Raw genomic sequence first — 15946 nt, forward strand, 5'->3', positions numbered from 1 at the left:
GGCAGGAGAAGCTAGTAACAGTCTGACAGATGCTTTTAATAGCAGTGGTCAGAATAAAGAAAACAGTATTTTAAAAATATATATATGTATGTATATGCATACATTTTAATATGTATGTATGTATATATATTTTATATTTTACAAAATATAATTAAATCTTAGCACAATTTTTTACAGTTCCTTTCTCAGTTTTCTGCCTCTTATGCTCCATCAAGGACCCCAAAGCTCATAAGTAATCCACAAACTCAAACTCACTATCATATCAACATATACAACATTTAGGTGAAAAAACATAGCTATGGACTTAACTGTGGAAAATATATGTTATCCTCATTTATTCTTTAAACCTTTCAAAAGTGTCACTAATGGTGGTGTTACTCTGTTATTTTTTTTTTAGCTTAAATTTACTCTCTATGCTTTCCATAGAGACCTTTCAATCCATTTACTGTCCACTAGGGAAAAGGATAGTATATAAAGCAGAAGGAAGTCAATCTTGGTACTATTTTGACTACGAAAATGCCATTTCTAAACATTCAAGACTGCCCTCACAACTTTAAAGGAGCTCTCATCTTATGAATTTTTTTTGTAAAGTTCCAATGATACTTTGGTGAAAATTCTCTTCAAACCTACATCCTTTCTTCAATATTCATAATATATGGGAAACTGATGTGGCTCTAGCCCATATGGAGGGCAAAGATAGTTCCCAAAGCAGTTGTTGCTCTTTTTGCAAACATAGCTGAGGTTAACCAGAATGAACTAATGGTGAACTATGCAAGTATGAAAGAGCTGTCCTCCCAGGACTCATGAATGGAGCTCCCCTGCCCATCACAGCCCTAACTCCCCCACTAGAATGTGAGGACCAGGAGGGCAGGTTGAATTTGTCCATTGCCATATCCCCAGCCACAAAACGTTGCCTGCCCATAGCAGGTACCTGATCGATGGTTTGCGAATGAGTCTGGGAATGGATGAATAAACAAGTGAAAGAAAAAATGCATCTGCCACCCTCATGCGGATCAACCCAGAGACACCTTAATAGATTAGGGCTGTTTACTAATATTAACTTTTCAAAACCATTTTTATTTTCTTTTCCTACAAATAATCCAGCCTAATTGCCCTGCAGTGTTGTTATGAAACACAAAAGAGAGTCATGTCAAGGGCCACCCTAGTAACAACATCATTCTCAATTTCTTCTCTCCCTCAAAAAATGTGTATATGTCTCTGTCTACCGACCTGTCTTTCCTAGAGGGTGAGGAAACCCAAATTTTGAGCTTTAGAAACACAGTAATATTCCTCTCCTTGGATGTGGGGAGGGAAGAGAAAAGGATGAGGCTCCACTGAAAAGGCAGCACCGTCTTCATTTTCCCTCAATAAAGCCAAAATAGAAAAAGTTAAATATTTTCTCAAAACTTCTGTATTACACTATGTTCTATGGACTCTCTTCAACTGAAATGACCAACAATGAATGAGTTTCTACTATCCCATAATTCTGCACTTCATTTTTTTTTTTAAAGAGTGCAGGAATTTACTTAAATCTTTGCTGACCTGAATCTCATTGGGATTGAATAAGGTTTGGAATTCCAGCAGACCACTGCTATCTTTGTTGTCTTCCGCATGCAATGTAATTGCCCTTTTCAGCTTCATGTCCTTCGGAACTGAAGTAGCTTGGATATTTGGGCTTATTAGTTACAAAAGAAAAAGAGATCTTTAAGCAAAAAAAATAATGAGTTCAATTACAAGATGGCTTGGATTCTGACAAAGAAAATATTTGAGAGTAAAACTGATTAAACACCAGGACAGGATGTCAAACAGAGCTGCAGAATCATTCTCCCTGAACATTGTTTTAAAAAAACAAAATAAAACTTTAAAAGTTACTGTCTTCCTTCTTAGTGAGACCCTGACCTTGTGGGATGTCTCCTAAAGCTAGAGTCTATAACAACATTATTGAGCAACATGATGGATAACAATTAAACATCACAAATCCTTCTCTGTAGGCAAATTCTGGTTACTTTCACTGTTGTGGACTTTCAGTATTAAAAAAGTGTACACATTTGTGACAAAAGAGATTGTTCCCAGGAAAACTGCCCTCAAAGTAAAATTAATTAAATTGGTACCGTAATAAGAAGAAAGTGAGTTCCTGTCCTTGGGTCTGGTGGAAGTGAGGGTAGCTTAATCAAGTTTACTAATATGTCTAAGAAAACAAATGTCTCAGGAAAAAAATGGTGGCCAACATAGAAAAGCACAGGGCAGAAGAACAAAATCTGGTAATGTAACAAATCCTCAACAAGGTTCTCCAGAAAAAACAGAAATATATATACATACACACATCGAGAGAGAGAGATGATTGAGAGGCTTAGCAAGTCAAAAATCCACAGGGTAAGCCATCAGGCTGGAGCCCAGGGAAGTGTTGCTGTTCAAGTCTGAAGGCAGTCTGCTGGCCTTCAACTGATTAAATGAGGCCCACCCACATTATGGAAGGTAATCTGCTTTACTAAAAGTCTACTGTTAAATGGTAATCTCATTTTAAAAAGAATACTTCATAGAAACATCTAGAATAATGTTTGACCAAATATCCGGGTACTATGGCCTAGCCAAGTTGACACATAAAATTAACCATCACAACTTGTGAGAGAAGAGGAAAATGAACTGTGGGGAAAACAAGAAGCCACTGCAAACGTGTTTTGTGCTACAAATCATCCTGGTTTGTCAGGGACTGACAGGTATATTGGGCAAACGGACTTCAGTGCTAAATCTGGGAAAGTCCAAAGCAAGACCAGACAAAGTCATCCTACAAGGAAAGATATTTCATCAGCCTTTATCCTCATCTAAATCTTACCAATAATTCTTCCAGTTTGGCTCTGACCTTCTACGTTACATTTATATAGGTTCATGGGAGCACCAGTCCTTGGAAAAGACATCCTCCAATACAAATGAATAAATTCATTGTGGTTTATACAGCTGCTTCTTGTGAATTTTGATATTGAGTATCCATTTCTAAGTGTACGGATAAAATCTAGGAGCCAATCCAGCCATGAAAATGTTATCAGAATCACAAACAGCCAAAAAGCCTGTTATAAGTCAGACAACCAGCCTTTACCTAGAAGCCCTTCCTGCAACCTTCAACAAACATGAATGGCAGTGAAACTTTGGAATGACTGAAACAGTATTTCCTAAACTGGTTTCCATGATAAGAACTGGCTCAAGGGGGGAAAAATGTTTGAAAAACCCTGAGATGAACAAAATAAAATATGTTTCTTTACTACAGGACTTTTCATTGCCTTGAATATATAATGTGCATTGCATGGCACCAAAGGAAGACATAATTTGCAGAATTTTCCAAACTAATTGGACCACAGAAATCATGTTCACAGTAGACATTTTAATATCTTCCAGAACAGGGTTTAACAGATAGCCAGTTTGTTAAACACAGGCCTAACAGGATATATCAGTGCATGGGAAACACTTCAGTTCATCAAAATATTTCCAGAAACATAACTTCTGGTTCTTCATTGATGCTCATAAGCAATTACGAAGACTCCAAATTTGTTTTGTATCTTAGTATATGATTCAAATGTTGATTCACTGATGAGTTTCACCTTTAAAGAGAGCATAGATTACTTTTCTTTTTTCACTTTGCCATACTCCCAAACCAGCAAACAAGTATTCAGCAAAGACTGTACAAGGAGATCAAGGACACCACGTGGTGCAGCAGAAGCCCCTCACTTTCTGCCTCCTTAAGGGGCTCACCTGAGGCTTGGTGGGCAACACATCCCTCTACCAGTCAAAATTCACAGGTCGGGAGTCAATGGGATACCTGTCAAATTAATCTGATTGACTTAATAAGCTCCACTAAATTTTTAAAGTTTATGTTGACACTTAAACCTCAAATAGGAACTGAAGGATGAAGTATCAAGGTAAGAGAATAAGATTTGGGGGAAATTGTGTGTTGCAGGTTTGCGGGGGGGATTTCTAACTGGGAGGGGATCTAAATCGAGTAGCATCACACACACAAAGATCCAATTCAAGGATGCTGGATAACGTATGTTTATGACAATTTGGATCGACGCTAGTTTGACCCACTGGATATACAAGCTTTAGCACCAGATCAATTTGGAGAGAAGGCCTGAAGACTACTTTAAATATAATACAAGGTATTCATACAAACTCAAAAACACATATTTACTGAAATGAGAAAATAGAAAACTAGTAAAAATATTGAAAATGTCACTACATTGCATGGTACTTAAACTGAGCATTAGCTAATTTTAAATGATTGCTTTCTCCTCCAATGCTGCCAATATTGCCAGCAACAGATGTTGTTACTGCAAATGCTAATTATTATATGCCCTAGCCACCATCTAGCTCACGCTCTCTCTCTCTCTCTCTCTCTTTTGGTTTGTATTAGCAACTACATCTGTGCATGTATAAAGTGCATACGATTTGAAATTGTGTTTTGTGTAGGATGATGTCACCATACCAAAATAACAAAGAGATCACTTATTTTATTCCCCAGTGTTAAACACTGTTTTATAAATAGTACTGAATAAAATGAAGTTCATCTATGATCTCTGACCATCGTCACATTTCAGGTTGATGGGGTACAATCAGAATTTATTTCCATTAGGTTCTAATAAACAAATACCCTCAAAATAAAATGTTAAGACATGGAAAAAAGTCACAAACTATATTCCATGTTAACTTTCCAAGAAAGAGTCACTGCAGTGTGAACTTAAATACCATTAAAACAGGTATACAACTTGAAAATTATTCTTTTTAGCAACTCACAAAGGTAAACATTTAGAAAGAAAAGGGAGATCCAAAAGGAGAATAGAAAGCTGTCTGAAATCCTCAAAATCATTTCTTCTGATTAATTTCTAAGTATCCTAGATATCAGAAAACTTACTTCACCTGCGTTTATACTAATGAAATCTGAAAATGAAAATTTATTACTTCATACCTAGTATTAAGTTCAGTTGTTATATATAAAAGATGAAGGTTAAAAAAAAATGGTGCACACACTAAAGTTAAAGAATTCTGAGATTAGTTGCAAGAAACACGGGCCTGTAGTCTTTTAAAGTAGAGGTGACACAATAAATAGAATATTCATTTCTAAGTAACTTTGTACAAGTAATTGACAGGTCACCTCTTGCCGAAGTTATGCTAAGGGAAAAGTTATTCAGTCATAATGAAAGAAGAGTGGGAACAGATCTGGAATTGAAGTTTAACAATGAAATTGCAGGGGAAGTTCTATTATCAATGCCCTGCCTAGCAACTGATATTCTATCTTAATTCATTTCATCAAATGCTTTTGAACATCTGTTATGTGCCAATGCTGGATATCAAGGCTGTGATTTTCAGTATATAGCAAACCTTTGACAGATGTGCTATAGAATTTTGACGCATAGAAAACTCTATTTTTGTTACAAATTTTGTACCTTGTTGTTTTGAATATAACTGTCAGAAATAAGTGATGAATTGAGTAGGTCCTGTGAGGTGGTACAAAGGCAATACAATCAAGTTTAAGACCCAAGAGGTAATATCAAGCTAGTGCCAAAGAGAGATCTTGTGTTCACTGGGAACCTGGAAAACCTTTTTCAGGGCAGTAGAATTTTACTCAATAGCAGCAGAGCTGTAGGGGAGCCAAGGATAGACAATGATGAGTGTATCCTTCCATAAACACTACAAGAGACTAGGCTCAGATCAAATATTGGCAGACTTTTTTTTTTGCCGCACTGCGCAGCTTGTGGGATCTTAGTTTCCTGACCAGGGACTGAACCTGGGCCCTCAGCAGTGAAAGCACGGAGTCCTAACCACTGGACCTCCAGGGAATTCCCCAGTTTTCATTTTGTAAAGCCTTCAAACATGCTACCAAACTGCAATATTTAGAATCAAGCAGCAATTACAAAATGTCCTATCCATTATACTAAGGAGACAGATGATGGAAGAAGGATGGGTCCTTATAAAGAACCTATCTTTAGTGGAATAATAATAAGTCACTTGTAATACAGTATGATCTCACTTATTTGTGGAATCTGAAAATACTGAGCTCTTAGAAACAGAAAGTACAGTGGTGGTTGCCAGGGGCTGAGGAGTAGGGGTATGGGGAGATGTTGGTCAGAGGGTATAAGCTTTCAGTTACAAGAGGAATAAATTCCAGGATCTACGGTACAGCACGGTGACTAAAGTTAACAATACCTTATTAATGTTATATGTCAATCATACCTGCACATCAGCCTATAATTTTATGAAGTGTTAAAATAACATTCAATTTTTAATTATTTAAACTCTTAAAATCAGGTCATTGATTTCTTAAGACTAGATCATTCATAATCACGTAGAAGTTATGCCTACTTCCCAGTCTTCTTTTTCTCTCATAATCCCGTTTGGCCTTTCTGAAGACCATTAGGGGAGGTACAGCTACAACATTTTGGGGAGACCTGCTACATCTGTGTGTTATGTAGGTCCTTGCCATGCAGAGTCTGTCTCACGGACAACTCTCAGAGATATGAATTACCACGACTACCACATAGATGTGGAAACAGAGTTCATACAGCTTGAAAGTGACAAAATAGTGTGATCAAAAATCAAAGGCTCTGGAATTATATGGAAACAGAACTAGAGATAAAGATGCAGGGGTAGCCCTTTTGTGGCCATCGCTGAAACGCTAGCGGCCGGAATGAAGTTCAATCCCTTTGTGACTTCTGACCGAAGCAAGAACCGGAAAAGGCATTTCAATGCGCCTTCCCACATTCGCAGGAAGATTATGTCTTCTCCTCTTTCTAAAGAGCTGAGACAGAAGTACAATGTCCAATCCATGCCCATCTGGAAGGACGATGAAGTTCAGGTTGTACGAGGGCACTACAAAGGGCAGCAAATTGGCAAAGTAGTCCAGGTTTACAAGAAGAAGTATGTCATCTACATTGAACGAGTGCAGCGGGAGAAGGCTAATGGCACAACTGTCCATGTGGGCATTCAGCCCAGCAAGGTGGTTATCACCAGACTAAAACTGGACAAAGACCGCAAAAAGATCCTCGAACGTAAAGCCAAATCTCACCAAGTAGGAAAGGAAAAGGGCTAATATAAGGAAGAAACAATTGAGAAGATGCAGGAATGAAGTAATCTCGTATACAACTTTCATTAAAAACTGTTAAAATGAAAAAAAAAAAAGATGCAAGGGTAGACATAATTCATATTCTGGAAGGTCTTACATTTCAACTATATCTAAAATCATTTAATTCAAACATTTTATTTATTTAAATCTTAGAAGAATATGAATATTGATACACTACTCCTGTGTCAGGAGTGGACTAGACCCTTTAAGAATTAATTAAAAATATATGTGAATTCCCAAGAAAATATTAATTGTTTAAATAATGCTACCACTATGCTTGTAACTTCTGCTTTTATTTTGAGGACTAACAGATATATCTGTGAATCAACATCTTTTAGAAATCATTGGAGTATCTGATTTTTTTCATAAGATGTCAGAACCTTTTACTGTAGGAACTGATATTTGCTATTTTGCTCTCAAATACTTAGGAAACTATTTACTTCATAACTTCAATGATGGAACTGCTTCCTAAGAAATTTGAATCCTGTAACATCAAATAGATGTTGACCAAGTGTGGAAATATCAAACAGTTGTAAAACAGTTCAAAGGAAATTGAAATTTTGTCATAGACAAAGGGCCAATAAATATAAGGAAAAATTGTTACAAGTAATCAGTGATTGCAATGTAAAACTATTTATCAAATTGGCAAATATTTTAAAATTATAAAAGTCTTGGCTAACAACAGTATGATGAAACCAATATTCTCATACACTATAGCAGTATATTTGGGGACAGCCACCTGACAGTGTACAGCTTTTGATCCAGCAGAGCCACTTATATGAACTCATCCTAACAAAAAAAAATCACAATCCATTACAGTCAAAGGTTTATACAGAAAGAATCCATTGCAGCATTGTAAGGTCAAAATTAGAAAAAAGTCATTTGTTCAGTTCACATAGTACAATGGAATATCTAACACTACCATTAAAAAAAAATCATGATTTTTTAATATAAATATGAAAATGCTTATAAAATACTATTATGAAGGGAAAAATCAATATTCAAAAAGGCAAAAGGCATGGTATAAATATGATTCCAAATTTGTATAAATATGTTTTATACAAATACATTTATACAAAGAAAAGAAAAGTAAAATGAAATAGAGGAAGATGTTAATAACATTCCCCCCTGAGCAGCTGAATTAACTGGTAAGTTTTATTTTCTTCCTCCTTTCTTTCTGCATCTTACAAGAAGAGCATGTTCTTTTTAATATATCCAGGAGTAAAAATGTAAATGCTATCTTTAAAACTAATGAAATCTTCCTCAATTTGCCAAACAAAATTAAAGGTGGTTTGCTATACATGCACATGCATGTTTAAAAGCTGACTGTCATTACTGTGTTTGACAACAGTATAATTCACAGCTTTTTCTAAAAAACAATTTTTATATCAACTTCAAGATGAAAAACCAAGGTTCAGCAAGGTAAGTGACATACTCATTTCATTCAATACAGCTTTTATGTACAGAAAGATAACTCCCTCACTCCCCCTCCAGGGTTCCCTCCACTATCCCTCACTGTTTCAGAAGTAAAGTCGTTGCTCAGTACCTGGCAGGTGATTGGTTCCAGGACCATCAGAGATAGCAAAATCCATGGATGCTCAAGTCCCTTATATAAAATAGCATAGTATTTGCGTATAACCTATGCACATTCTCCCATCGTCCCGCATACTTCAAATCATCTCTAGATTACTTATAATATCTAATACCATGTAAATGCTATGTAAATACTTGTAAATACACTCTAAATACTATGTCAGTAGTTGCCGGGTGCACCACAAATTCAAGTTTTGCTTTCTGGAAATTTCTGGAATTTCTCTTTTCAAAGATTTTTGAGCTTTGGCTACACGGATACAGAACCTGTGGGTAATGAGGGTCAACTATATCTTAATTCTTTATTTAATCTCCCAAAAGATAATATAACATGGAGAAATATTTAAATGAGTACCCTTCCTCAATTCCTTCCAGCCCTAACCTACCACCCCATTTCCTGATACACGCTTGTCCTAAATAGGTATATATCAGGAAATGGGGTGGTGGATTCCCAGTCTTCAATTTCTGGCTTTTATTAAAGGAAACATTCTACTGTTTTACACAGTGCTTTGAGCCTCTAATGAGGTTTCTCCAAGACAGCAATAAATATTTGTTAATTTTGATTTAATTTAAAGAGCAGGGAGGTTAATCAAGAGCAATTAATCAAGGGCACAAACATGTTATAAATAAATAAATACATTTTGAAATCTCCCAACTCTTCCAGTTATTTATAGTCTCAGAATATGCCATTCCAATTCAGACTTAGAACACAGTATAAAATGTGTTCCACACAATTTTCAGTAAATAAGGAGCAACTCTAGGTTTCAAATATTACAATTTCTATCATTCTTTCACCAGATGAGAAACTTCAGTTTATCTGGCAATGTGAAAAGTGTTATGTATATTGAGGTATCAAAGACAAAAAGCTTAAAGATAATAGCATGTGTCCTGAAAGAACCACACCACATGTGATTAAGTCAATTATAAAGCAGCAGCTTTAAACAGCAACTCAGAAGAAATGCGAAAATTAAAACAAAAAGATGCAAATATGAATGGTCTTTGTAATAACCTATTAGGAGTAAATCACTTTTGTGATAAAAGTTTATGCGTCTTTCCCAAGCAGGATTAAGAAATTAAGAATTTCGTCTTGATACACTTCTACCAACCTCGACAAATGTGAAAGTCAAAGACATTATGTCAACACCCAAAATGAAAAGGCCCCATTCACTTCAACAAAAGTTACCAGTTCCAAATAGGATTTGGAAAATCTTGTTAAATAGGGGTGCAAACCAAACTCTCCTATTAGACTGAATTTTAAAGAATGAATGCTTTCATAGAGGACAATTTTCTTTCTAATCTCTACAGGAATTAGTAAACTGTAATAAATGAGGGTATCAAGACTACATATTTCCTGCCTTGTGAAGTCACAAACTTTTGCAGTAGGCATATGCAGCTTTTGTAAAAGGAAAAATGAGAGTTTTAAAATGCCTTTCATTCAAATTGAAATGAGCTAAAAGAATGAAAAGCTACAGAGCAAATATTTATCATCAGGTGAATCAAGACACTTTTAAGCTATTTTGTATTTGTCACAGTCTTAAGTTAACAAAATGTGAAAAATGCACAGAGAGCAATTGATTTTTTTAAAAGATCCTCAACAGTTAAGTCTGCAGAGCTTCAAGCAATCTTTTCAACCATTATCATAGTAGAGTTGCCGCTGCTTTTGAAACATTTTATCATGAAAATATTAAAGCATAGAGGATAGCTGAAAGAATAGCAAAATAAACACTCATACACTGACAACCAGATTTAACAACTGGTAAGATGTTACCATACGTGTTTTACCTAAAGAGATATATTTTTTAAAATTTATTTATTGGGAATCATCTTCAGGTAAATCATTCATACCAACTACTTGATTCATTTGCTGCCAATCCATCTCAAGAACCTATAAAATATACTTTTATAATATAGGCCCATAAAATCCAAAAATAGAATATACCCTTATCAAAACAATTCAACCATCGCCACTATTAATAGGTCCTAAGACAAATCACTTAACCTCTCTAAGCCTGTCTTCTCACCTTTAAAAAATGAGGGTACTAAACTTGAAAATATCCAATGTCACCATTGGTTACAAGGCTTTATCATTTCAATACCCACAGGAAAACTTCTCTCACTGGCTTATTCAATCTGCATATGAAATTCAGAGAAACCTTAAAACCCCTAAAAGGTGCAAGACAACTGGTCAGAAGCAGCCCTCTACCCCAACGCTCAGTCCTATGGATGCACTTCTAGAAATCACTCCAGATTTAAAGCGAGGGTGACATTTGGCACAAGTAAATTATTGAACTATTTAATTGTCATAAAATGTAGATTCTCAACCACATGAGACTTCCTGAGATTTTGGTTTACATTATAATTTCTCCAATCTTTCAATAGCTTCCTATCAAGATTTGCTGCTCAGCTTTTATAAATAAGCATAATAGGTCATTAGGCTTCCATTAGAAGCAATTACTTCAAAAAGAGCAAATGTTGCCCTCTGTTTACCACCATACCACGTATCTCCCACAATGACAGGCTATGTAATGAAGCAACCTAGGATTTGCTTCAAATATTAATGCAAAATAGCACTCAGTCATTACAGTCATTAATTCAAGTTATTCAGTACCTATCAAAACCTCACTCTCTAAATAGAGATTAGGCAAAAATCATCTGAGAATCATCAGAAAGTTTAGTTATTGAAATTCAAGAAAGATCTTCCTCAAGCCTCCCCAAATCTTACCTGTGCCCACCAGCATCTGAGATAAATAATGTATAGATTATAAAAATTATGGCTGCCCTAATTCTGGATTAAATTGAAATTTCAGAATATTTCTTTTGACTAGATAACTGATGCCTCAGGGGCCATTAGTCCTGCTCAGAAGACATGGTCCCTTTCATGTAGCTCCAATGTGAATCTAAGTTGTTTGGAAATAGTATGATTTTGCTGGCAGAGAATGTATCTTAATATGGAAGCTGGCTTGGTGCCCTAGAAAAGAAGAAAAATGAAATGACCCTGCATTGCAGAAAGATATGGGGTGGTTGGTATTCAACATTCTGCCGCCTGAGTTGAGACAAACAGAAGCTTTTATCTAGCATGTTCTTTCACTATTTCAAAAATGATTCCAGCAGTCAACAGTAGTGAAGCATGTGAATAAATACTGTCATTGTTTTTGTTTGCTCACAGAATAAGAAATTACAGAAATTTTAATATTTCCATTTAGTACTACTCTAGCCCTGTACAGCAAATTCATAAACATTAACTTATCGATCCTATACTACCTTTCTAAAGTAAATGGAATGCATATTACTCCCACTGTCTAGAAACTGAGGACTGATACAGCACTCGAGCATCACAATAGATCAAACAGCAAATAAAACAATCAAACTGAGGTCTTCTGATTCCAAATTCAGCATTTTTGTCATGATACTTCACTTTTACTGTACTCTAAAGAACTAACATGAAAAACAAATTACACATTTTATAGTTCACAAATTAAAGTTTACAAATTATTTAGCAAAAAGTGCTATAAAGTTTACAAATTATTTAACAAAAGCTGTCCTAATTATTATTAATAATTAACACCCCCCAAAACTATCAAATTCTATAAGATAAAGTAGTAAATTTATAATGAATTTGAAATATTTTTCCACCCTTTTTACCTAACATTTATGGTTTCAAACTCTTACTCCCAATCTAATGTTAAAAAGCAGTAAAGACAGAAAGTAGACTAGTGGTTGCCTACGGCTGGGAGAATGGAGGGGAGGAAATAAAGAATTCTCATGGGTAGGGGGTTTCTTTTTTGGGGGGAGGACAAAAATGTTCTAAAATTTCATTACAGTAATAGTTGCACAACCCTGTGAATATGCTAAAAAACACTGAATTGTACACTTCGAGTGAATTATATGTGAATTACTGTACATCTCAATAAAGCTATTTTAAAAAAAAAGGAGTCAAAGTATAGCATTTTTACTTATCATCATAACATTGTAAATCTAAGGAAAAATTGAAATTTGGGTTATTTATTCAATATTTATAAATACTTGCTCTGTTCAAAACACTCTTTTAAAATAAGATATGGCCCCAAATTCAAGAAATTGACAATAATTCAGAAGGTGAAACAGAGAAATACACAGTGAATTTTAATACTAGGCAAAGTTAAATATAAATTCTATAAAAATAAGAACACATAAAATGTAATGGACACTAGAGTAATCTCCTGGAAACTTAAATATGTAGCCAAGTATCACTTGGCTGTGTGACCTTGCGCAGCATAAAATATTAAAGCACATTAAGAATAAAGCTCTACATAAATATTAAGGCATTGTTTCCTCATACATAAAATGAGAAAACTGGTTAAATAATTTCTACGATTTCTATGTACTCTAAAGTTTTTTAAATCTATAATTTAGATTAATACTAGATAGACTGCTACTGTGAATTATTTTCATTTTTGCTTGAAAAATTTTGTCATTCTCTCATCAATTGAGTTACAAGTAAAAGCATAACTTTTTTTGTCACTATCATACCAAAATGACTTACATCCAAAGGAAGGTTGTTCCATTTAAAGAAGACATTCAAAAGAACTATGTTCTTATTTCAAAGATATGAGTATTATATAATTTTTCATTTTAGAATTCTTTCTTGAAAACGCTCTCCATGTTTGAATATCTCCAATATTCACAAACATTTTTTCATTAAAACTGGTCTAAATTTTGGAAACAGTCAAAAGTCAACGATCTGACATACATAGCTGGCAATCAAAAAGTAATTTTTTTTATTGAGATGAAAATGTTAATGAGTGATTTTCATAGCCACTTCTGGTAAACAAGTACCCAGTGTTCTCTGAATACAAAGAGCACACTTCTGTGCCCTATGTCTTTGCTCACTGAGTTGTCTATTCCCAGAATTCTCTACACTATTCAACTCTCCCTATTCTCAAGATCCCTATTAGGTATTACCTTTTCTCTAAACTCTTCTCTTACATTTTCAAGTTAAAATATACTCTCTTTCTTCTGTGTTCAAACAGCTTTTAACTTTATTATATGATATTTCTCACATCCCATTTTAGACATTACAGTGTTTGGGTTCCCAGCCCAGTATCTGGAATTCAGAGAGTTTGGAACAGACTACTTGTTCCCACAATTCAGCAAATCAGTTAACATCACTATATTTTAGTTTATATTCTACAACATGGTTTGATTTTTCATCTAACAATTTCATAAAATATTTTAAATTGATATCACATATTTTCTGGGAAGATACAGGAAATTAGCATTCAAGCTGCTAGCGGGCATGTAAATACCTATTACCTTGCAAGAGGGAAATCTGGCAATATATAGCAAACATCATTAAATGTCCAATTGATCCAGTTATTCTATTCTAAAAACATATCCAGGAGATAATCAGGATGGTCTCAATGATTTATGACAATGTTCATCACAGAATTATTTATCATGAGAACATTGGTAATAACCTAATTATCTAACCATAATGAATCCCTTAAATAAATTATCCTGCAGCCATTCAATAGAATTTTTATTTACATTATTTAAAAAAATCACAATATAACAAAATGTTTAATGGCATGGAAAAACATTAATGGTGTGTAAAGTTTGAAAGGAAGGCTATAGAATTCCAAAGGAAACCTAATGGCAAACAATACTTCCCGTGCTTCCATATCACAATCATACTGGCATGAGGGATGTCAGTAGGTGCACACACATCTTGGTCTTTTAAAATTCTGAACCCTGAGTAAATATGATCTTAGATAATGTCTTTTCCACCAAAAAAAGTTCCCTTTTCCTCTATCTCTTTAAACTCTTGCAAAGAGTGCCCTGAGAAAAGTAAAACAACTTATCCTCCATTGTTTTTTATCCAAGTATCAAGAGCTTTACATAAAAGGTTACAAATAATAGTATACCTATACCAAGAACAGTAAATTCAGATGTTTTGGGGGTAAACTTAGACTCAAAATTGATGGCATCAAAATAATTCTTAAAAGTGTTGAGAATACATTTAAGAGTCTCTGTATTTCTTTCCATTCTCTTCTAAGCAAGCATGTTTGTTTCCTTCTGTATCAGTCACAGTAAAGATAACCTTTCCTTTGCTTTGTTCAGTTTCCAGGAATGGAACAGGACTTCTTGTTAATATAATGTTTTATGGAAATCAGGATTACATCAGTTTCACTGTGTGCTAACTAGATTTTGAGCTGCCGTCTAGGAGTCTAATCAATAATCTAGAAGAGCCCTGATAAACTGGGGAATACTCATCTTGTAAGAGTTTCTGTCACTAGCTTATTGGTCAAGGGAAGCTTCTTCTTGCACTTCTTCAAGGTGAATCTCAAACAGAGAAAATAACCACAGAAAAATGTCAAAGATTTTTTTCCTACCCCATTGTTAAAAGCAGGGATGGCCCAAGTTGCACCTCAGACCCAGCAAGTCAAAATCTCTGGAGCATGAAGCTTTTGGAAAAGTTCTCTGGACAACTGCAATGTGAACCCCTTTGTTAAGATCTAAAGGTTCCTTCAACAATAAGGATAATAAGGACGATGATAACACCCCAACGCCCAGAGACATTAGGAAATCTCCATGTTCAAGGCACTATGCTGGGCACATCACGTGGATCATCTCGTTTGATCCACACACCATCAATGGGTGAGAACAATCATGGTAATAGTGATAATAACCAACTCTGAGTAACCAACACACATGGTATTTATTATGTGCCAGGCTCTCTTTTAACATTTTATAAATGATAAAACTTTTAACTTTTAAAATTCTCACAACCACCCTTCGAAAGAGAGAGACTAATTCCAACTCCATTTTCTGAAAAGGAAGCTGAGACACAGAGATGCTAAATGACTTGCCCAATGTCACCTCATTGGTAAGTAGCAAAGCCAGGATTATGTGAATTCACACAGTCTAATTCTAGACTAGCATCAACTCTCTTAACCATTAAAATGCTTCAGAACAAGTTATTTGAATTCCTTGTTTTTCATGGAAAATCCAACATGGTGTTTATGTTTATGCTGCTTACCATGTACCTGTGGCACATGACAGCCATTCAATTCATGATCTTTGAGTTGAATTGCAAAAAAAAAAGACAAAATTTTTATTAGAAAAATCCAGTCTAGAAAATTAGTTGGCTTTTTAATTTAATTTTTAAGGAGCTATTATGCCCTTTTAAATATAATAATTAAAAAAAAACTATATTTGAGTATAGAAAAGTAGGCTCAGTGAATACATAATTCAATACTTTTGGTACAG

The 15946-nt window shown here is 34.8% G+C and overlaps 1 protein-coding gene and 1 pseudogene across 11 annotated transcripts in view; one reads left to right on the forward strand and one right to left on the reverse strand.

Moving 5' to 3' along the window:
- UTRN (utrophin) overlaps positions 1-15946 on the reverse strand; it is a 499657-nt gene that overhangs the window by 209919 nt on the left and 273792 nt on the right. The gene's annotated exons all lie outside the window — the stretch shown is intronic.
- Positions 6627-7171, forward strand: LOC309634940 (large ribosomal subunit protein uL24 pseudogene; annotated as a pseudogene). Its single transcript has one exon. The product of its transcript is annotated as a large ribosomal subunit protein uL24 pseudogene (transcript).

The sequence above is a fragment of the Balaenoptera borealis genome (assembly GCF_965194805.1).
Source record: "Balaenoptera borealis genome assembly, chromosome: 9".
Taxonomy (NCBI): domain Eukaryota; kingdom Metazoa; phylum Chordata; class Mammalia; order Artiodactyla; family Balaenopteridae; genus Balaenoptera; species Balaenoptera borealis.